General features: G+C 31.6%; 1 protein-coding gene across 2 annotated transcripts in view; it reads left to right on the forward strand.

Moving 5' to 3' along the window:
- The first annotated feature begins 11173 nt into the window (after window positions 1-11173).
- Window positions 11174-23251, forward strand: part of LOC129984191 (QRFP-like peptide receptor) — a 344967-nt gene continuing 332889 nt past the window's right edge. Inside the window, exon 1 of one of the 2 annotated variants that reach the window (XM_056094006.1) lies at window positions 11174-11253. The gene's annotated coding sequence lies outside the window, so the exon portion shown is untranslated. Of the gene's footprint in view, window positions 11254-15249; window positions 15323-23251 lie in introns of those variants that run through there. The other variant, XM_056094007.1, reaches the window with a different exon arrangement.

Raw genomic sequence — 23251 nt, forward strand, 5'->3', positions numbered from 1 at the left:
AGTTACCTTGTCAACATATATTCGAACTGCAGAACAAACCATCTGTCAGACTTAAAGCATTTTTTAAATCGGAGTTTTTGATTATTACTATATTTTTTCTGCACTTCGTATACGAGAAAGTAAAAATTAGAAAGTGAGAGAAATGGAGTCCTTAGGGTCAGATTAAATGCAAATAGCGGTCACCATGAACACATTTATTATACAAATTATCCGACTGTAAAAAAACTGACTTCAATGGGGCATCATGTGAATAAAGCGTGCGATCATTCTGCATACAATGCCATTTAGCGCCCATTATACCAGTATGGAATTGAGAACATCTAATCTTCGCTTATGACTTTAAGAGTGATGACTTTACGATCAAAACACAACGATTTACCAGGCGTCACAACGGCATCGATCGTCAGGACCATCCTGAAGAGGCAACGACCAATGCAACGGCTTAGTTTTGGCTCTGGCGGGATTTTGGCGCGAATAAATGACGGGACTGTAACCTTCATTTCAGTTTTCAGGAGTCGAATTCTGCAGAGTTGGATATCCAAACAGACAAAATAGATGATTGCCTGGCTGCACCAGTATTTTGTTGATTTGTTTTCAAAGAAATATAATTTTCTGTTTTTTATCTGATTTACAAAAATTATGCACTTCAACGTGTTCAAAATAAAATGAAGACTATTAAATAACAGAATAATATTCTCAGGATATTTTGAAATTAAAAAAAAAATGATTTTCAGTATGATTCACTTCTTTTCATAATTGGCTGATTCACTCCTAAATGAACAGATCTAGAAATTTTTTCCTTTTGTTTTAAAATAAAGGAAAATAAAATACTATACAGCATGAGTAGGGTAAGAAGTTTGATTAATGAGAAAGTGATTATCGAGTTACTAAGATTTAACGTTTTTCAATACAGTGAAATAAAGTACTTTAATTTTTATTACTTTAATTACTTTTAAATTACAACTTTCAAACTTTCTTATTTCAAGATACCGAAACCAGTTCTCTTAACGGGCACTCAGAGTTAAATTTTATGCTATCACCAATAAAAACTGCATATGTAGGAAGAAAAAACAAAATGGATATAAAAATGATCGGAAACTAAATATGAAAATCTGGGAGAGAAAGAACGTTCACGAAGCTTTAGTCGCCTAAGGATTTTATCTGGCCTTGTCTCTGTCTCTTATAAAAATGCTTTTTTGTACAGAACTTCAGAAATGGGGAGTAAATAGGAGAGATATGAGGAAAGACTACCACTAGTTTAATTACTGCTTATACGGTCAGAATTTCCATGAATATTATCCAGGCGGTATCTCCTAATAATGGAATCTCAGTTAGTAGATTTATTTCTGTATAGAATTGACATCATTAAGTGCTTGAAATGGTAGAATGCTGAAATCGGAAGCTGTGGTCGAGAGCGTTGAAAATGTAAATAATCGTTGTGAAGTGAAGTGACTACTTGTAAAAAGAATGTAAGTTTTGGAATTTCTGGCCTAACCATAATATGATGTTACCTTTTAACGCATGCGCGCTGGTGACGCCAGAAAAATCACATGATCCCACGGTAACAGATGCAAGTTTCAGTTTCGGTTCAGTTTCAGTTTTTGCTGATGTAAGTATTTGTATATAATTATCTGAGCATGTGTCCTCGTCTAGCAAATAAAAGAGATGAAAAAAAAAGAGAATGCTTGGATTCATCATTTCGATGTTTATGTGATCTAATTCATGTTGGAATACCTTCTGAATTTGAAGTTTCCGGAATGACAGGAAAGAGTGAATTTTTTTTTTTTACATTTCGATGTATTTAAATTTGGGGCCTAGAAATCCCAAAAGTCAGGATCATCTTACCCCTTCCCCAAACTACGTACTTCATCTTGAAATAGCTCTCGTTTGCCTGAAAATGAACGAAGTCAGCAATTTTATCTTAAGTAAAATAATAATAATAAATCATCTTGTGTAATATAGAGCAACAGACTTTATAAAGCACCTTTCAAAGCCACTGTTTAATAAGAGTCTACATAAGAAGAGAGAGAAAATTTGTAATGAACCACTTTTATTGCTTGAAATCGTAATCGCTTTCTTGTATTCATTTAATGTGATTTTTAAGGTTTCACATTTATTGAAAATTTCCTGGTCTAGTTTTTAGTTTCATCTTTTTTTTTTTTCATGTTAATGATCTGAGTCAATAAAATACGTTTCCATAACTACGCCGAATCATTTTTCAGTCGCATCAATCCAAAATATTCATCATTCTGTTTACGAATGGAACTTTTCAGATATTTATTTTGCACAAACCATCCATTAACACATGGGGTCACTGTTTTATTTTGTTCAATTTCGAATAAAATGATCAAAATGCAATGCCATAGAAATAAACATGAATAGAAATATATGTGAATCCTAAATGAAGAGAAATCATTCCGCTCAGTGTGCACACAATTGTTTTGGTAATAAAAAGCACGGAAAATGATACTAGACCATCTCCATACAAACTGTGTCGAAAGATACACGGAAGGTGTATATGTCAGTAGAAGCCTTCTCACCATCTCATTTCTTGGATACTGAAAAAAAAAATCTAAGCTTTTCTTACCATTTCCAGCCTCCATTTTTAAGGTAAAATTCTTTTTCAAAGCAATAAAAACAACTTTAATATTGTCAAACTATGCACTTTCTTTTGGAATTAATTATTAGCCTTTATTACTATTCTTTTTTTTGGAATTAATTATTCTAAGGAAATTCAGAATGAATTCCTTAGAATAAACTTCCTTTCCTTAGAATAAACTTCGAAGGAATTCATTCTGATTTTCTTTCTTCCTTACAAATTCAGAAATTTTTGTCTCAATTTATTTATTTTTAATGAAAATAAGACCTGTTGAATGAATAAATTATGAGTGGGGTCATTCCGTGCCGCACGGAAATGAGTGGGCGTTATTATTCCATGTAAAAAATACTTTACCTAATGGTACTTTGAAAATTCTTATAGATTTTCGAAATGAAATACTATATATTCAAAAAGGATTTTCCATCAAAGATAATTAAAAAAGAAGCCCAAATCGACAATCGTAAATCATGCCGCAGATTTAAAGAAGAATAAAGTAGGAAAATACATCAGAAATTTACAAACAATTTTTGAAAATATAAGTTAATCGAAAACAGAATTTACAGTTAAGAAAATATCGAATAACGAACAATGCAAAAGCCTGCACAGTATTACCCTCCACAGGGGATAAAAACTTGCATAGGTACTTTTTAGAAGGTAGGTACTGCATAGGTACTTTTTTCTCTCCTCTGCAACATTTTCATCCCGTTTCTTAATGATTTTATTCTATGATTTCAGTTTATGATCCTCGTTCTAGGATTTTTGTTTATTTATTCATTGTTTCGTTTTTTATATTAGATCTAAAGGGCAGATGTCAAACTTCAAGTTTGCGGACAATTCGAGATCATGTATGGTAAAGAAATTATTTGCTTGAAAACTGGCTAGTACGCTTGGCCAGTAGTTAATATAAATTTGCTTAGGAAAATGGGCGAGGGAAATATAGGAAAATCGCCGTTTTGCATTTTCTAAATGAAAATCTTTTCGGTATACATCTAACACCAGAAGAACTCTTGTCATTTGCAACTGCACAGAACACTTTTTAATCCAGTGGAACAAACTAATTCTAAAGCTGAAGTCGATGAAAAAGACGAGAGTTTTATTGAATTAAATTTATATTATCATTAAATACTTAATGCGAATAATCGGAGGCGAATTTATATTTTAAATCTATAATCCGAATTTGGAAATCGACTACTTTATTGTTTTATATAGATGTTCGAATTCAGAATAAAAATCGGTCTCATGTCCGTCATTTCAATACATCGGATTATAGATAATAAAGAACACCGTTTGGTATATCGTCGTTTCGCGGTATACCAAAAAATAACTTGATGAGCGAGGATCATATTAACAAATTGTATACAATCAGATGGTTCCAAACGAATAACTTTATAAAAAAAATAGATATTCTATAATTTATAAAATAGTGATCGTGTGTTTATTTTGAATTAATAAAAGCACTATGAATTAAATTGAAATAAAAAAATGACATATTTATAATATATTGGAATATTAATTTTCTATATATATACCTACATTATTTTACACTTAACTAGTCTTATAAAATAACCGATTTTTTTAATGTTACTTTTGTCTGAAATTTATTACTTTGCCATAACTTAATCTATATCTATACTTATAATAAAGCTCAATGTGTGTGTGTTGGCGCACTACAGGCCAGACCATTCAACCTACAGCTACCAAATTTGGCACGTGTATACCTTGGAGGCCGGGAATGTGCACCTGTTGGTTATTTTTTCGAATTATTAATTAGAATTTTATTTATTTAAAAATTATGCGAAATTTTGGCGTGTTTCTGCTATAACTTCCGAAAATATTGCCGCACAAAAAAGATTTATACGTGAAGTTAAAGATCAAAAATTTATCTTTTAAATGATACCAATGTTTTAACCTTAAAATTAAATTTCTATTTTTAAGGAATTTTTAAATAAATATTTTAACTATATTTTTCAACAATTTTTTTCGTACAAAATAAAAATAAAATTTAAGCTGCACGAGCACGTTTCTCATTCATGGGGAAAATTTAGCTTTTTTAAAAGTGTTGCCATCACATTGATTAAAGCTCCAATTAAAAATAAATTAAATGTTTTTGGAAATGAAATCTGCAAAAATATAATTTTCGGCACGTGTCTGTAGGAAATGACACAAATATGAAATATTATTTTTTTCTAAAAAATAAATTCAAGAAAAATTATTTTATGATCTTTTATACTATCTGTATTATTAATCCAATAAATCAGTTTTATTTTAAGGCAAGTTTTGTTTAATATGAACAGGATATCCATTCAAATCAGGGCCACACAGCTAATTTGTAAACCTTTAGTAAGATACAGATCTGCTAAAACGGTCTAAATGGAAAATGATTATATTTTATGTAACTTGATTCAATAAATGCTCTAATAAATAACGAATTTTTGATTTTACATAAAGCTTCTGCTGTGGAAATCACGATTAAAAAAATGTTCTTGAAACACTAATATTTTAAATAAAAAGAATTAATTTCCAATCTACTAAATCAATCATTTAAACTGACTGATTTATGAAAATTTCAATATCACTATTCAATAAAAAAGGATAATTTTAGATTTTCCATCGATCGTTTCAAAGAAAATACGCCAATCAGAGCGCAGGTTTCTCAAGATTAATTGGCCTAAGATTATGAAAATGTTTTCTAAATTTTTAATATTCAAAATTTCATAAATAAGTCTTAGTTGATCGTGGAAAATAGAAACATTCATTCATTTATTTAAAATTTGGTGTGTCCAGAATATTTCTCAGAATATGATACCTTACTGCATTAAATTTAGACTTCATAATTTTTGAAATATATTTATAGGTTGTAACAAAATATTATTATTGATTTCCTTTCAATCCTTTTGAAAGCAAAACTAAAAACTGAATTTTATGCTGAATCTGAGAAATATTTGTTGAATTATTGTTTGAGATATTACATAAATTATGAAAAATATTTTGTAGTTCACATAAGACTTTTAAATACCGAGCGATTCTGTTTGCAATACTCATATTCAATAATAATAATAATAAATAAATAAATAACAATAAAGATGATAAATAAAATAAAACGCTTGGTTTTCTTAAAAAATATCTTTATATTAATTGCAATTTCATCATTTCCACTTTAAATTAAAGTTGACGTTTTACCGGAAATGACAACAAATTAGCAAAATATATATAGTAAATTGAACAAAACGTTCTAAACAACAGTATAAGTTTGGTATGACTATCAAAATTTGAAGATTAAAAATGTTTTGTTTGAGAATCTATTAAGAGACCAGTTACTTAAAATATTTAATTGAAAATTGTAGCTAGCGGTAATACTGGCAAACCGGCTGGTCGCCAAAGGTGGCTAGTTTAAAAATAAAATGCTTTTATTTTTAAGTTAAAAGTAATTAATAATTATGGACGATTATTAAGAAGTGCATTCTCTAATAATTTTTTTCATATTATATTTTTAGATAAATTCCCTTTTTCTTTATATGTTGAACCGCTATTAAAAAAAAAAAAAAAGATATCGTAATACTCTGCCTATAGCCGCAATCCGTCACAACAGATTTGGCATTTCTAATTAAAGAAAAAAAATAATATTTCAAGCAGTTTTTACTTTGATTTCAAACATATAGTTATTATGGAAAGGTGACTATTAACGGATTCAAATTGTTTATACAAATTTTTAGCTCATACGTTTCATCCCCCCTGCCTTTTTCCTGTTTTTAAGTGTGTAGCATGATTTTCATGGTATCTCATACAGTAAAATTTGCTGCTGGAAAAGATTTGTAAAATTTTATTTTTGAGGGAATAACTTTCAATTATATTTTAAAAACAATGAAAACTAACAAAAATGTAATTACTAAATGTTTGCTTATATTGAACTGATATGGAGAGAGTGTCTGGTAGAAATGGACGGGAGAAAGTTAAGACTATAGTTTCGAGCTTATTCGATAGATGGCGCTACAGCAATGGTGCATTCTTGGGATTTAATAGTTCAAAAACTTAGAACCAATTTGTATTTTAGAGACATTTTTTTGGAACGCTTCCATTGGTAAAAATAATAAAGGCAATTCTGACTGAAAACCATAAGAAAACTTTCGAATTTAGATATTTTTATTTTTCAAGACATACATTAGACATACTCTTAAGATTAAATTATTAAAATATTTGAACTAATTTTTTTTAGAGACACATTTTTAAAACTCTTCTCCTTATAAAAATAATATATGTATGTACTGTATTCTATCATAAAACCAGCAGAAATTTTTTGAATTTAGATATTCCTAATTCTTTATTTTTCCAACATTTTAAAATTATAATTGAATCTAAAACCTGATCGTAACTATCAGCATGAAAATATTTTCTTTAGCTTGAAATGAACTAATGATGTTATTAAATATCCAATAAAATGAATGAACATATCTGAAAAAATTTCTCTACTAAATATAAGTTGTCGCTTCGAACATAAGATTCTCAGAGTAAAAATGGTTCTATATAAAACATTTTATGAATAACTGAGTTGGAAAAATTGTATAGAACAGGAATTGTGGCTGTATTATCATTTCATCTGCACGTTGAAATACACAGGGCCGTCTTAATACATTAGAGGGCTCGGGGCTAGAGTCATTTGGCGCCTTATCAAAACCATAACATGAGAGTTAAGCGCCATTGGGCCAATGCCCTATAGTGTAATTAAGAAACTAAATCTTACACATTAAAACATATTGATATAGTGTAAGAAAGGGAATAAAGAAATAGATGCGCTATTAGAGGAATAATGCATTCGTTTTAAGGAGCGAGCTGTCGTCGTTTATTTCTCACTTTATTTCTTTCGTAAATACTATCCGCCTTTGGAGACCGGTTTCTTCACCCAGATTATAGATTTTTCAGATTGCTAAGTGATGAATATGGAATGGATTAAAAAGCATTTCATACTGTTATTTTTTTGCGACGGAAAAACATGAATTCAATGAAATCGTTTTACTGTGAAAAGTGTTTATATCACAAAATAAATGCGTGATGAAAATCCAACTACGCAATGAATGAATGGCATAAAAATACGACTGAATATTTTGGTGGATGAGCTTGAATTTCCTCACAGCATTTAAAAACATTATAACAGATAATGTATAAAACCTATTTACGAATATTATTAAATGAAGGGGAAAAATTGAGACAGAAATAAAATGGATATCCTTAAGAGGGCCATGTTTTAAATCTTATAATAATAGAAAGGCATTTTTGAAAAATAATTTTTCGGAAATATGAATATCCATTTTCGTGTCAACTTGCGACGGTTAAGCCGTTTTATGGTGATATGGCCAATCATCTCCGGAACATTTCTAATAACATTTTGCAGTTCCATTCATTACCGAACTGAAGTGATGAATTCATCTCAACTGTCAAAACGTTCAACGAAGCCGTCTAAAATTTGTAGGATGGTTTGTGTACAGTTGACAATATACTAAATGCAATTTCTGCGCCACGTTCCGTTATATCTATATTTATATATGATGGAAGGATGAGAAAGTCTTATCATAGTTAATGTGCCATTTTGTCTGGTTATGTCACTAATGAATAGTGGGGGTCGAAAAATTCTTGTTTTGAGATCGGCCTCGCTGTACTACTATTATAAAGTGTGCAGCTACCTTCTTTATGATTGGTAACTTCTATTGTAAGCACGGTTTAAGATTTTCTCAATGATTGTCTGGGTGAAATTTTTTGCGAACTGATATTTATGTTTATAAGCAATTACAAAATCCACTAACGATTTTAAAGTCCTAATCTATTTTCATATTTAACATAATAATATAGATTATTTTATATAAGCATTATAATTTTTTGATCCAAAAGTAAATTAAAATTAATATTATAAATTATTAGGTTCTTTTGGATCAAAGACGAGCCTGGTCTAAGTCCAATTAGCCCATTGGTTAAATTATCTGTGGAAATACAGGCAGCATCGAATCAAAAAGGCAAAGTAAAGTTTCCACAACTACAGTAGCCCAAAAGTATTTTCATATAAATTCAGTTTTGAACTTTTGTATAAATTATAAGATCGTTTATTCGACTATTCAGATTAAAATCCAGTATCATTTAGATCTCGGAACATTATTTAGAAGATTTGTTTTCATATTTTCATATTCGCTTGCAGATTAGTGTGATCCAATCTTTATATTTATAATTATTTATTAATTTTCTTTTCTTTTCCATTTGTAATTGATTGATTAGCAAAATTTCTTTCAGAGCATTTAGAGGCCCGGCCATCAGGCCACCGCGGCTCCCCAAATGATACTGAGAAAGAAATCTTCAAGAAACAGCTTTTTAATTCGATAAAGATCGAATGTGTTCAGAATGTTTGCTTTGGAATTCAAGTGCCGTGACAAATGTGGCTGCGAAAGTTATTTAACCCACGTTATGATGTGACGTCACGTCTTTCTTTTCCTCCTGAAAAATGCAAAACGTATTTCAAAACGGAATCGGTATGAACCGTATGAGCATGGAGGTGAGTCGCTGCTTATCACTGTCAGATAGCGCTACTTCCGAGTGCTGTCATCCCGTTCTTTGGAGTGCTGGGCTCTTCTAAAGTGTTTTAATTTTAGAGATTGTTATCCTTTTCTCATTCAAAACAAAAGGAGGTGATGAGCACAACACGATGCTTTTTTCTTGAAGGAAGAATCTGTCATCTCAAATGCCAATCTGCCAAACCCATCTACCAAAATTTGTCGTAACAATCGAAAAAGAGGGACAGTAAAATGTTAATTATAAATATATAAATATTTGGTTTGAAAAAATCATATAAAAAAGTCCAGCCTTTTAATTTTTCTAGTTTTTTTAAAAAAAGATTATTTTAATTAAAGTTAACTACATTCGTTTCAATCTACTTTACGACTCATTAGCCACAGAAGTGTTTCAACAGGTGATTAGCTCTGATACTTAAGAATTTTAAAGCAAATTTCTTTTTCTTTTTTTTTTTTTTTTGATAGATATGTGGAAGTAGAAGAAGAATATAGAAAGAATTTTATTTATTTATTTTTTGCAATGAAGTTGATACATAAAATTTCAAGAACACGCAATGATGTTTATTGGCCGCATTTTTTTTTATAAAAGTCGTATCATGAGTTTTGAAATGAAATTTCGAAAAGTCATGGATTCCTCAAATAATACTCAGAGAAAAATAACTTAGGAATTGTTGTAATACGAAAACACATTTCTGTCTCCAAATTCACGGTGAAATAATGACTGCACCGATGTCTAGTACTTAAGTTTGCTGAAGTTTTTAATTTTTTTTCTAAATTAAAAGATTTTTATTGTTTTCTTGCGAAGGACGACCACTAGAATGTAATCTTAAAATATATATGTTTACACTTGTAGGATTACAGTATTTAGTTTGCAGCGAAGAATTTAAAGATTTTAGTGATGCGAATATAGATTCCTCCTGTACTTCGCTCGATATTTCAGTTGATATGACCAAAAGAGCCTCTATATTTTTGTGGTTAGGAGAAAATGTTTTTTAGTTTCTGAGATTTTCGCTGTAGCATGATTTAATCCTCTTTTTTTTAAAAAAGATACTATATTGGTATTTCTGAAGTGATACATCAATTCATTGTAAAATGACGAATGGTAATTATTTGCCTTTTCTACCAGGATTGTTTTTTTCTTCTCAACAATCATAGGTAGACTTCTAAGCTGCTCAAATATTTTACCATTTTAAAAAAGGGTATTAGCACACTGTCTGCCTCTGATGCCATTTGACTTCCATTTGTGATTCAAATAGACTGTTTAATTTAAAGAATTTTTTTTTCTATTACGGTTAACGGATTCACTATTTTGGTTATGAGATAAATTGCGATTAATTCGAAACCACAAATTAGTTAGACTAGTTTAGATTTATCATCAAAACTGTATACCTGCATCAAAATTTAGATTAAACCGATTATAAGTATGACATCCGAAAATCCGCATTTAGTTTTCTTCTCTGTTCTATGAGGTACGAAAGGTGCCATATTGTGTTACTATGCGGGGAAGTGGAGAGGAGAACATTGTCGCTGGTTATAAATAACTGACTAATATTAATACATCATTTTCCTGTTTATTTCATTATCGTTATTTTTAATTAGAGTCTCACTCAAAAGTTTGCATCTACAATATTTATTGTGTTTTTACAGACAGAAACTTCCGTAAACAATGCTAGTAGAAAAACAAAACTATGACTACTTTTTTTTTCGCTTGTCACCACTCTCTTACTAACACGTGCGAGAAAAAGATCGGTAAAAATTCTTAAAAACCGCACTTTGCTTCCCACTTATACCCAGAACTGTAAACCCGAGTAATTATTTTTATCTTTTTTTCTGACTGAATGACGTCACTGGCAAAGAAAGACACGCATAAAAAAAAGACAAAAAAATGACAGCAAAAATGGGGAAAAAAGAACGAAAACAAGAAGTTCTCTTAACGAAAGATAAAGAGGGGAAAGCTCTGTTTGGCAGAGGCGAAATATTCTCTGGATGTTGGTGCAAATCTCTGCTGAAGGGAAAACAGTAGCCACTTAGTGTGACGATAAAAGGTCTGGCAGTTACCGGAGAAAAAATTCGCACCGAGTACCGCAGAAAGTAATTTATTGAAAGGTAAGAAACACTTTTTGATGAAATCTGTTTAAAGAGTTTAAAAAAAAGCCGGGAGGGGACAAACTAGAGGCTATTATAAAATTCACTTCCTTCAAGCCAGTTTTTTAATAATAATTTGTAATTCGCCCCTCATTTATCGTTTTTCTTACACAATTGATAAAAAAATCCTAATATTTCTTCTCTACTCTAAAATATTGTTGCATAAGCCTTAGTTTTCAAATGTCTGGTTTGATTGCATCAGCCATTACACGCTGTAACTGTAAATAATAAAGATTTTTACATTGCATCATTTGTAGAAAGAATGCAAGCATAAAGGCACAGATAAAAGTTTTACTTTGGAATTAATACCCATAGAAGAACTTTTTTCTATCAACCACATTGGCAAAACTACGTGAGTGATGAAATAATGCAATCGGTTAGAATTTCATTACAGAAGTACGAAAAATTGCCTCAAAGTGTGTTTAAAATTAAATTAAAAAAATTATTAAAATTAAAAAACTAATAAAATCGATAGCGCTGAAAAACTAATTTTTTTGTCTTTTAAACGATGTACAACTGATATTTGTTATATTAAGTTTCTAAGTTATTATGGAAAAGCATTAAACATTTGTTAATTATTTAAAAGTTTTAAATACTCCCTTTTTTTAATAAGCACCTTTTACTCAAAAAATAAATACTTGCTATATTTAATAGTTTTAAATCGAATGGAACGTTGCATTCTATGTGCAACGATTTTCATATTGCCGAGAAAGAGGAACCGTGTGTTAGCTAAAATCAAAGAGAACGCTCGCTCATCTCAACTCAAGATTTCATTCAAGGAACAAAATTTTTTTTATCTGTTTTTATCCTCCACACGAAATGATTCGAATCTTCGAGATTTAGAAAGATACAGAAATTATAATAACATTCTATAACAAACGGGAAACCATATTAAGTAAATCTAAAACAAAACAATTTTTCGGTAACTTGTCTGCAGTCGGATACCAACTTGAGAACTGTAGCGTTCAGTTCATAGCATATTCTACCACTGAATCATTCGGTCCGTGCCAAGCAAAAACAACTTTCGTTACAATATCATGTAATTTATATATAGGGTGAAAGCCCCTCAAAAAAAATTTCTTGTCAAAAGGCCATTGATTGCTCCCTAAATACAAGTATGTTTCCATTAGAAAGCTATCTTAATATTTGAAATAAATTTGAAAGGAAAGAAGAGACTATCTAGTTGCTAATAATGCTTTTGTTCTGATCGCCATTTGATTCATTCTTGCAATCACTTCTTTTCATTGTCATCAACAGCCTGATTTCCTTTGCCTTCGTAAGGAGTTATTTGGCTCGGGAAACCTTCTCTTGTATAATTAGTAAGTGCCGAATGGGAGGGTTTCTGGAGAGGTTCGATAATGATGACGGACCTTTTTTGTATTTTAAAGAATTTATTGTTTCTCCGCTTTCGGGAGTTGGATTGAGCCTTGCCTTTCGGCGTTGCTGCTTCGTCGATGATGTTACAAAGACTGATAGTTTTTTACATATACCGCTAGAGGGCGTTACAAGTGAGAGGCGGGGCAACATGCTTACGTAACAGTTTCATCTCCGTAACAACAGTTCAATAATTCAGTAATGAACTTTACACCTCTCTGTGATAATATCGTACCGAATATCTCTAGTATCATATCGAATGTTTCCTTATTAATTTTTTTTTCTTTTCAAATATTCGAAAAGCAAAGTTGGCAAGTGGACATCCCACAACCTCACTCAATTATAGAACTAGTTAAAATTGGAACCACAGGATTCAGGAAGCTTAAATACAAAGATGATGCTACATTTGCATGACAATTCTGGAAATCCATTCAAACTTGGAAATTATCTCCCTAAATATCCCCAAAGCTATGGTAACAATTGAATATGGAATCAACTAAATCTACCTCTCTATAACGAGCGCGCCTCTTCTCAAACATTCATCATGACTCGATATGAAATGTTTGAGAGTTTAGAATAGGAAGGCTTATTGATCCATTTCAAAATTGTGTTCTCAACTTTTGTGATTCATAACCTCAGCTACAAAGACGAATTGATGATGATTCGATTAATAAGTATGCTAAACTGAATTGAAAAGAATAAATTAATCTTTAATAAGCATTACATAATAACGGTATGAGCAGTTGCTTCAGTGATTTTAAATATTTCAGATGGCAGTAAGTTTTTAAAATTTTAATCGAGTCTATTTTAGCTTTAAATTATATCGAATAAAAATCTGAAAGAATTATAAAAATGCGATGAAGCGGTGAATTACTTTTTCTAAAGTTAATTAGTTCAGCTTACAGTCCAGCTGGTGTACCATGGAAGTTTGGAGAGGAGGGTGCCAGTTCAGGTGTCGTCCTCGTCATCTGACCGCGGTTCAAAAGTACGAAGTACGTCCTAAAAAAGGTGAGCGTTGCTTTAAAACAGGGCATTAATATAACTAAAACTAAAAACTTCAGCTTTCAGTTTGATGATATTTGAAAAGTCAACCTTCTAACTCTCCGACCCGCCCTAAGGCACACGGATTTAAACCATAGAACTGAATGACCGGACCGCCGCAACAGCAATTGGCGGGAACTGTGGTTGAGTCCTAAGGGCCGTCACCGGCCACGGTACAACCCTCCCCGAAGGAAGTACGTCCCGTCATCTTGTGGGGGGAGTCAGATCCCCCACCTATTATTGTACCCTCCAGGGTGGCGAGATCCAACCACCATGCCGGAAGCATCTCATCCTCATTTAGAGGTGCCCCCCCGAGGGTCATGATATTTGAAAAAAAAAAAAACATTCGTTAGTAACTTTCTACGTTTTAATGAACTAATAAAAGTTTGTTTCAAAATCTTTTATATCGCATTTTACAATCGCATTTTACATTTTAGTCAACATTTATAACCTAATATAATAAACACCATGAAATTCTCGAATTTCTTACTAATAGGCACCATTTAAAGCAAACCGCAGAAATGCAATTTTATTAAAATTAACTAATTGATTCATTATGAATAATTTTCCTCTTCCGATGTTCTCCTTCTGTTAGACTTTTGAAAAAACAATATTTTAAAATGAACTGTGGCAGCTAAAATTAAAAAGTAGAAAGTGATAGGAGCATAAGCCATTTCTTCATTTTTATCCACTGATTAAAGTATATTTTTGAAAACTGTTTTCATTAAGTTTCTCATGGAAATTCTTGATATGATTGCAAAAATGTCCTCCACGCAGTACGGGTGAACTAAAAAGAATGAGCTGAACAACTGGCATATCAGGAATTAGTTATTAGCATTCATGTGCGAAGGATGTCTTTTATACTAAATGATGCTGCTTTTCTGACAGATCATTTTCCCTCTGTCATTGACGTTCCTTTAGATCCATGACATAGCTTTGAAGGCTCTTTAAGAGAATTCTTGAAAAGTCCTTCCTTAATACCTGCACACAAATTTTAAAATTAGGTTGCCGAAATACAAAAGTCAAAAGAATAAGATAACTGTTTGCATCGTATCATTTACTATTCGTGAGGGTTATATTGTTGAATAGTTTTAACCCTATAAAATTTAAGATTTAGACGAACTCATTAAATAGTTTAATTCTGAAATTCTGAATGGTAAAATTAAAGAAGAGGTTATTTTCCTCGTTACACATCTCAAATGAGTGACAAACAAGCGAAAGGCTCTTTCGGTGCAAAAACATGCGAAATTTTCATTGCTTCATTCAGTGCAACGTGGGTTCTGAAGAAATTGTGGAGCAAATGAAAATAGGCCATTAGAGTTTTGGGGTTGGTTTTATCTGAACAAGGACAATCATTTATGTAACGTTTTACAACATGCAGCAGGCAGAACGTTTTTAATGGTTTTAAACAGAAGTCAAAATTTCTCTCAAGTTGTGAACTGGAAATTCAACATCTAAGTGCCTGGAAGATTTTACATCGTCCAATATGCTTGAAAGTATGTCTTATGTAATTGATACAACCAAATGAAGCCTTGTGATAGTGACAAAATCACCGGATTCCTGCTGAGATATGGGTCGCATAAAGGAAGCAAAACATCTGTAACTATTCAAAAGGGTAGCTAAAACATCTCCATTTTTTATAAAATGATATTTATTTCCAAAGTCACCGTAGTTGTAATCATTTTTGAAATAAAGTGAGTTTAAAATGGAAGATTATTTTGCAATTACTTTGTATTTTATCGATCTCATATTGCAAGTCCCCACTATGAAAGGGTCATTACTTTTGAAAGAAATGAAATATGATTTTTTGTGCATTTCTTTTTTTAAAGGTCTATTCAAAGGCCCTTTTTAATCATGTCAAGATTGTAAATAAGTTGGAATAATTGAAAGGAAGAAGCCTTAAATATTTCACATTTGAAATATTTAATCACATTTCTACCGAGAACGAGAGAGTGAATAAATTTCTTTTAAATCTTGACACTGGTCGCGACTCACTTTCCTCTGCCAGTCTAATATGTTTATATAAATTATTCTATTCTATAAATTCTATAAATTATTTTTATTGTAATCACATTTTTTACAGTATTTTGTATTTCACATATATATATATATAAAGTTAGTTTTAGTAATTACTTTCTGAATGTTGCGTTTCATGACAAAACGTCAGAGGTATAATCAGGTTTTTTAATTCTGAAAAGCCTCATCAATATTTTAAAACTTCCACATGTTGAAAATATATTAAACTACTTAAGAAAATGATAAGCATTATATGCATTATATACTTTGAATCGAAAGGGCTGCAATATATCCTTTTTTTTATCCAACGTGTAGAGAACTAAGAAATTATTTTTAAATGTCAGAATCAATGGAAAGTTCAAAAATATATAGTTATGTGTTTGTATATTGTGAATGTCCAAATTTTCTTAAGCTACTATAATCTAAAATCTAATTTGTATACCATCGAATGATGGCTTAATTATTGTTAGCTAATGTTCAGATGAAAAAAAAAATATATATATATGACAGAAGACTCTTATATAATCCATTCAAGACTAGGATTTTGGAAGTGCCCGCCACAACTGCACTAGAAATTTGAATTCGGTCCTTAGTGGCTTATTTCTCTGTCAGGGGCACATTTAATTCCCTTAGCAGACGCTTATTAGAAACATTTCACTGGAATGCAATTGAAAGGCAATGGGAAACCATTGATTTAGTTAACCGTTTTAATGAGACCAGTTGAATTATAATATTACTGCTGCTTATGGAATGAGAAGCAAATCTTATTTCATAACTGAAAAGGAATTTTATTATAATTGAAAAGTCTAGTTGTGACAAAACATGAAATAAAAGCAGTCGTCCGTTTGAAGCAGCTATTTTCCTTGTGGTAAAATAATGGCAACCGAAACTTTATCATGCTTCTTTCTGAATTGTTTTCGTCTTCCAGGCGCATTTCCACAGAATCGTGAAACGTTCTTATATTGCTGTAGTGTAAGGAGTGGAGATGTTCGCTAAAATCGTCATCTGATCTCAGTTAAAAATGTTGCAATCCATTCCAAAAGCAGCTCTTGTTGCCTTAAAATAACAACTATAATAATATTAATTCGAAAACTAAAAGTTGAAGAAATTGCCCATCATTATCAGTGAAACGTATTTCTTTTATGGCAACACTAGAAAGAGATACTTGAACAAACTGCTGGGAGGTAAACAAATGAAATAATGGTATAAAAAGTACATTCAGTTACAAAATTTCCTTTACAAGAAAGTTTCCGACTCCCTCGTAGCTTCCATTTGTAAGTTGATAGACATCCGAAGAATACTCCTCAAAAAGAATGAAATGGCGTTTTATATTAACTTCATCTATAGGAGATACAGCTAATATTTTCTCAGTAATTTGATTTTGACGTCTCTCTACTTTTTTAGACTTCTCTGAGTTGAAAATTTTTTTCACATCTGTTCATCTATCTGTTTGTCTGTCTGTGACAAAGATAAATCAAAAACGATTTGAGCTAGTTGTAGCTGAAATTTGGTATGGTCTTTAAACTAAACGTGTAGTTTTCTATCAAATTTTCAGCAAACTTTGTTTAAAAAAAACACCTGTCTGTCTGTACTTTGAGAAATTTGTATATGCTGTAACTCAAAAGCGAATTGACTTAAATATATCAAATGTAGTATATGATTTTGTGATTTTATTTGTGGTTCTGTTTCAAATTTTGGTTTCAATTGATTTCAACATGTCTAAAATATAAATTTCATTTCCGGATACTATTAACCATATGCCGGGGATTATTATTAATAATAATAAAAACCCTCTATGATAGATTCAATAAATGCTAAATTCGCGCCACAGATTAATACTTCGAAACTATTGTAAGCCAATGCCATACAAAGTGTTTTCTCCCTTATTTAATATACGCAATGTTTGCGAGGAATAACAATTTTATATAATTAAAATTGTATACAAGTGTGTATAAAAATGTATATAATTAAAATAAAAAAAAGAATTAAACTTAAATAAGCCATCAACAAATCGATGAAGTTAAAAATGTGTCGAAATATGGAAATAATTGACCGGTTGTTAAAAGGATTTTACAGTGTGAACTGATGGGACCGCAGAATGCTTGAATCCACTATTAATGAAAGTCTCATATTGTATCCCATTGAATTTTCCTTTTATCAACTCCTTTTAAAATCAAAATTTTATTGTTCGGAGGAAATGCATCGTTGTTAATAAATGTCATTTTTTTTATTTCTATATTTTGTTTTTGATAATGTGAAGCATGAGCAGTCTCAAGGAAATATTTCATTTGAAGTTTATGAATGTTAACTGAGCCTTTGATCACTTCTGATTTTTTTTTTTTTAAATATTCCCGGTTCTTAAAATACTCTCAACGTTTTTCTAAGAAACTTTCTCGAGCAGTAAAAAGAAAGGAAAATAATGCTTATTATCTTTTTTAAGCTATAAAGATGTGTCTCGCGAAGTTCTAAGGCGATAAAAATAATAATTGCAAGAAAATACTTTCCGAGTGTTGAGTTACTTCTACGCACCCGAACTGGAGCAGATTTGGGAAGGATTTACTGGGATTCTCGCAAAAATAAACAACGCTTCGGTTCCTCTTGACGCGAGCGGAGAGGTAGGTGCAATCGCATTTTTGCGCAATTGCATCTCGGTCGAAAAACAATGAAAGCATCTTTACAGCAGGTATATCTCACGTTGCCCTAAACGGATATTTCACAATGAAGTCATAAAAAAGGTTCGAGAGCGCATAAATTTAAAGACGCTGAAAAGTTTAAAAGTATCAACTGTCAAAAGATATCTAGGTAGCGAGGGACCTAAAGCAAAGCGTTGCGCCAAAGATTATTGTTTTTAAAGTGGAACCTCGTCTAATGAGCTTACTCACAACGCGAAATAATGCGTAAGCCAAATAATTTTTACCATAGGAATCCATTTACACAGATCAATAATTTTTCCATTCCCGGAAAAAATAAACAAGTTTATGATAATATAATTTATTATTTGCAAAGCATACTTTTTTTTTTTGCAAGAAAATTATAGAGACATTTATTTACCTTTGAGTACGACTCAGCATTTGACGAAAATAAGACACGGCATTATCTTTAAATAAATTTTTAGCGCACATTGCAGCTGCCTTATCAGAGTGATGTTTTTAAATATAAAATGCAATAATTTTTCATGCTTTCACTATCTCCCTTATTTCACTGGAAAGTTGTTGCTTTGAGCTTATTGCTTCTTCCTCTCCTAATCAAATCTCTTCAGCGACACTTTGCTGTGAATCAAGATGCAGCTTCATGAGCTCATCGGTAGCTCTGGCTATGCTCTTCCACCAACTCATCGATCCCGTTTTTATCCACCTCTATCCCCATCCATGATCTTGGTTTAGTTTAGTTTAGTTATATGAACGTCTCATTTTAAAGCAACACTAGGATATTTCGGGACGAACCACGTAGTTATGAATTTTGGTTAGACGGTGTGGATGATACCTGAGCTGGCACCCCTTCTCCAAAGTTCTACACCACGCCGGCGAGAGAGCGCTTGGCCCCGACCCGCTTACAGGCCGGCTGTTCGGTGTAATCGGGTCTCGAACCTGAAACCCTACGGTTCCGAAGCCGAGACCTTACCATCAGGCCTCCGCAACCCTCCATGATCTTGGAGAGAGACAAAATCTCATCGATTAAGGCTTCAAGGACACTTTTTCAAGACTATTAGAGTCGTGTTCGACAACGCTATCAGGCAATGTAGATATAAGGGTTTTCTTCAAACAAGCGTTCGAGATAGGCTGATGCAGCTCAATCCAGCATGTAACGTCATGGTTTGTCCTCGCTACTCGTTCTGCGAAGCATCTTTTCTTAGGAATACAGATTGTATTAATACAGAATAAAAAACAAAAGGAAAGTTTTCAATAATTTTTGTGTGTTTAAATGAAACGTTTTTATTTCATTTTATTATTTCATTTTTATACATTTTTTTCCGTCATGCGTAATTTTTTTTATTTGATGACATAGATCATTGCACTTTACTTTTCTGTTGTCATTTAGCATTGTTCTTGAAAGAAGCGTTACGCCCGAAACAAGAATATTATTTCTATCTGCAACAAAATGATATTGATGAAAAGCACGAATGCTTTAAACTTTTATTTATGAATCTCTTCAGTGCTATGAGGTGGTGTTTCAGTGCCTTTGAGAAACGATGGTTAAATTATTTCTTTTTTATTTCGAAGAGACCCATTTACAAATATCTGCATCTAAATACTTGCATTTACATTCAGTGCATAACGTTCCTCTCTATAACAGGTATTTTTATTCAGGTAATTTTAAAATCATTTTTCTTTCCCATAAATTGAAATACTAGATAACTTGCAAAGAATTCTAGAGCAGATTTTTTTCTTCCTTTTCATTCATTGAATGCAGCAATCTGGGAAAAACTAAAATGACTAGAAAAAGTCATGAGGCAGCAATTTGCTATGGTTCGCTATGGTCATGAGGCAGCAATTTGCTTAACACTATTAAGATGTGCAATAATTTTCCACTTTTTTTGCATAAAAAAATTTTAAGTATCGAAGCTCTCTATTTTCTACTCGTCGATGTTTTAAAAAGAAAGTAATTTCAACATTTTTCAGTCAAAAAAATTTTTGAAACGATTTAAACTCTAGAACGAGGTTTAGTATGCATCTTAACAGCTTTTCAAGCTAACATTTATTGGTAATTTCATTTTTTAAGATGATGACCAAATGAAAAAACGAATAATAGAAAGAAGGTGGTCTAGTGGTGACAGATATATAAAATTTGTTTTTAAAAAAATACATCCAGGAAAGGATTGAAATAGGTCAATCTTCTTTATATTTTTAATTAATGAAATTGCTGCATACTCTTACTATAAAATTTGCCATTTAGATCCTAAATGAATTCTTTTGTCTTTTATCCGCAAACGATATACTTAAGAAAACGCTTAAAACGATTCTTTTTAGGCTGCAATGATTTTGTTTTGAGTTCTGCTTCGGGATTGGAGAGTTTCAGATTCGATGCCCGATTCCACCGTAGAATCGTCGTGTAAGCGGGTCTGGGGCACGGTTAAATCAGGTGGGACCAAATGTCCTCCCGTTGGTATGGTGCGGAAACTTGGAGAGAGGGAAGGGGCATATCAATCCAGATGTCATCCTTGTCATTTGATTGCAGTTTAGAATTGCGATGTCTGTGTCAATATAGCTCTAGTTACGCTTCAAAATGGGACGTTAATATAAATACACACTAACTAAAATGACTTTTTGTGTGTTATTGCTATCTTCTGCTCCCAGCAGCGACTTAGAAGCATAGCTCCAGGCGTTATCTAATGAGAGAGCTCGTTACGAAAAAGTTCATTTAATGAAAAAAAGTTTAAAAAAAACCCTTCACATCTGTTTTAGAGAGAGTTTTAACAATTATCCACTCTCACTGTCATATAGCTAAATTTCTACACCTTCCGATTTCAATTTTTAAAACAACGAGGGATCTCTGCTTGCCATTTGTTGAGCTGGAAAGAAAGGTAAGGCCATCCGAATGATACCATAAATTCACGAGAGGTAAATACAAGAAAATTATTTGATGCCTCTTTATTAGAAGAGCAATTTTTATCTAATCCTTAAACTTGTCTATCCCATTAATATTTCAAATCGACATAAATAATAAACTACTGAAGAAGTGATAGCGGAAAGAAGTTATAAACCTTTAAATGCCTTTTATGGTTTGATTCTGGAAATTCGGGATATTTTCTGAATACTTACTCGTACCATAACCTTACAATAAAATTACTTTATGACAAATTTTTAAAAAAAGTTTTAACGTTTTCATTATATTTATAATGTTAAATTTCCATCAGAAATAAAATGTCAAATAATAGCTTCTCAATATGCATTGTTCCAATTGTTGACATTTCCTTATTTCAATGCTTATATAAAATAATTACACATTTTAAATGAAAGATATTTTATTGTAGAGGTATCCTTCACCCCCCCCTTAATAATACCATCTGCTTATTAGAATTTTGCTTAATTTACAAAGTGATTTGCTGCGTTCGGAACTTCAGCATCCATAAATAGTTTTTGGCAGCACACATAGCCAGAAATCGCACGGAGCAAGGCCGGGAGTTCAGGGGTAGTATGGATGAAATATTTACACTCACGGCTCGAGAAACACAAACATGTGCTTTACAGTTAATGGGTTAAAAATTAGTGAACGGAAAGCGTTTGACGCGTTGTTATGGTTACACAATGACTTGAATTACATAAGTATATCGTTTCTGGAGTGCCAAAAATAGACACCATCAACAATTGTTTCGGCACAATTTGTTTATTTAAAAAAGATTACCAAATCAATGAAAATTAGCTAAGTATCGCATTGAAAGTATTAATAACAGAATTTAGAAATAATGGATGTTAATCTATTAGGTGCTTTGCACGTATTTTGATCATTTTTTTCACTTTAAAAAGGCATTTATTGAGAAAAATTGGTGCAATATATATCATCAAATCCATCCTTTTCTGCAATTTTTTTCCTATTTTCGTCCAATAAGTCTTACAACTGATTGTCTTCGATTTTTTTTTTTTTAATTCTCTAGACCGTTCTTTGTCTTTGACATCGAAGTCACCACTTTTAATTCTTGGAAACCAAAACCGACAGTTGGGATACATGGAGCACCATAAGTTTCTAAAAGTGTCTGATGGGCTTCGGCAGCAGATTTTTTCAAACAAAAAATGCAATGACTATCGAAAATGTAATTTGGAGCGTTCCATGATTATGGTCTTTTTGCAGTGAATAACTCAATAATACTAAATGGAAAATTTTCAAAATGATAACAATAAAGTAATAGTAAATTGATAAAACCCAAAACCTTTGTCGTTTGTATAAATAATTCGCATGTTTACCAATAGATGTTGCTGATTAAAATACAAGCCAGCACCTAATATAAAACCTCCAGTTATTATTATATCATTTCATAATCCGTTAATATGTTGTTTAGTAATGAGGATGTCTATGAAAATGTTCGTGTCGCCTAATATGGACAAATATTAAAACTCGATCAAGAAATGAAGAAATTACTAAAGTATATGAAATTAGAAAAAAGAAAAAAAAGAAGCAATTTTCCATTTAATTAACTGATTTGGTTGATCAAATCGAGACAATAATATCTAAGAAATAATTTTTAGCCTTTTGAATTTAAACTCCATTCTAGTAATTGCTTATCTACTGGTACCATTTTTTTTCTATAAATGATGTGAAAAAAAATATCCTTGACCCAATTATTTTATTCATTTAAAAATAAGTTTAGGAAAACCGATCACAGAAAATATAAATGGGGCTCTTCTAAGTAATTAAGCTAATGCTCATAAAAGACCGCCGTATTGAGCGGCAAACAGGAAAGGACGGTACTTTCGAAAGGACGTTCGTTCACCGTAACCGTTTCATGAGTTCTCACCTGAGTGCGAGTGCAGATTACCTAACTTTCTCTTTCAACCATCCAGAAAGTGACGAGGGAAGATAATAATAATAATAA

The sequence above is a fragment of the Argiope bruennichi genome, chromosome 9 (genome assembly GCF_947563725.1).
Source record: "Argiope bruennichi chromosome 9, qqArgBrue1.1, whole genome shotgun sequence".
Classification (NCBI taxonomy): Eukaryota; Metazoa; Arthropoda; class Arachnida; order Araneae; family Araneidae; genus Argiope; species Argiope bruennichi.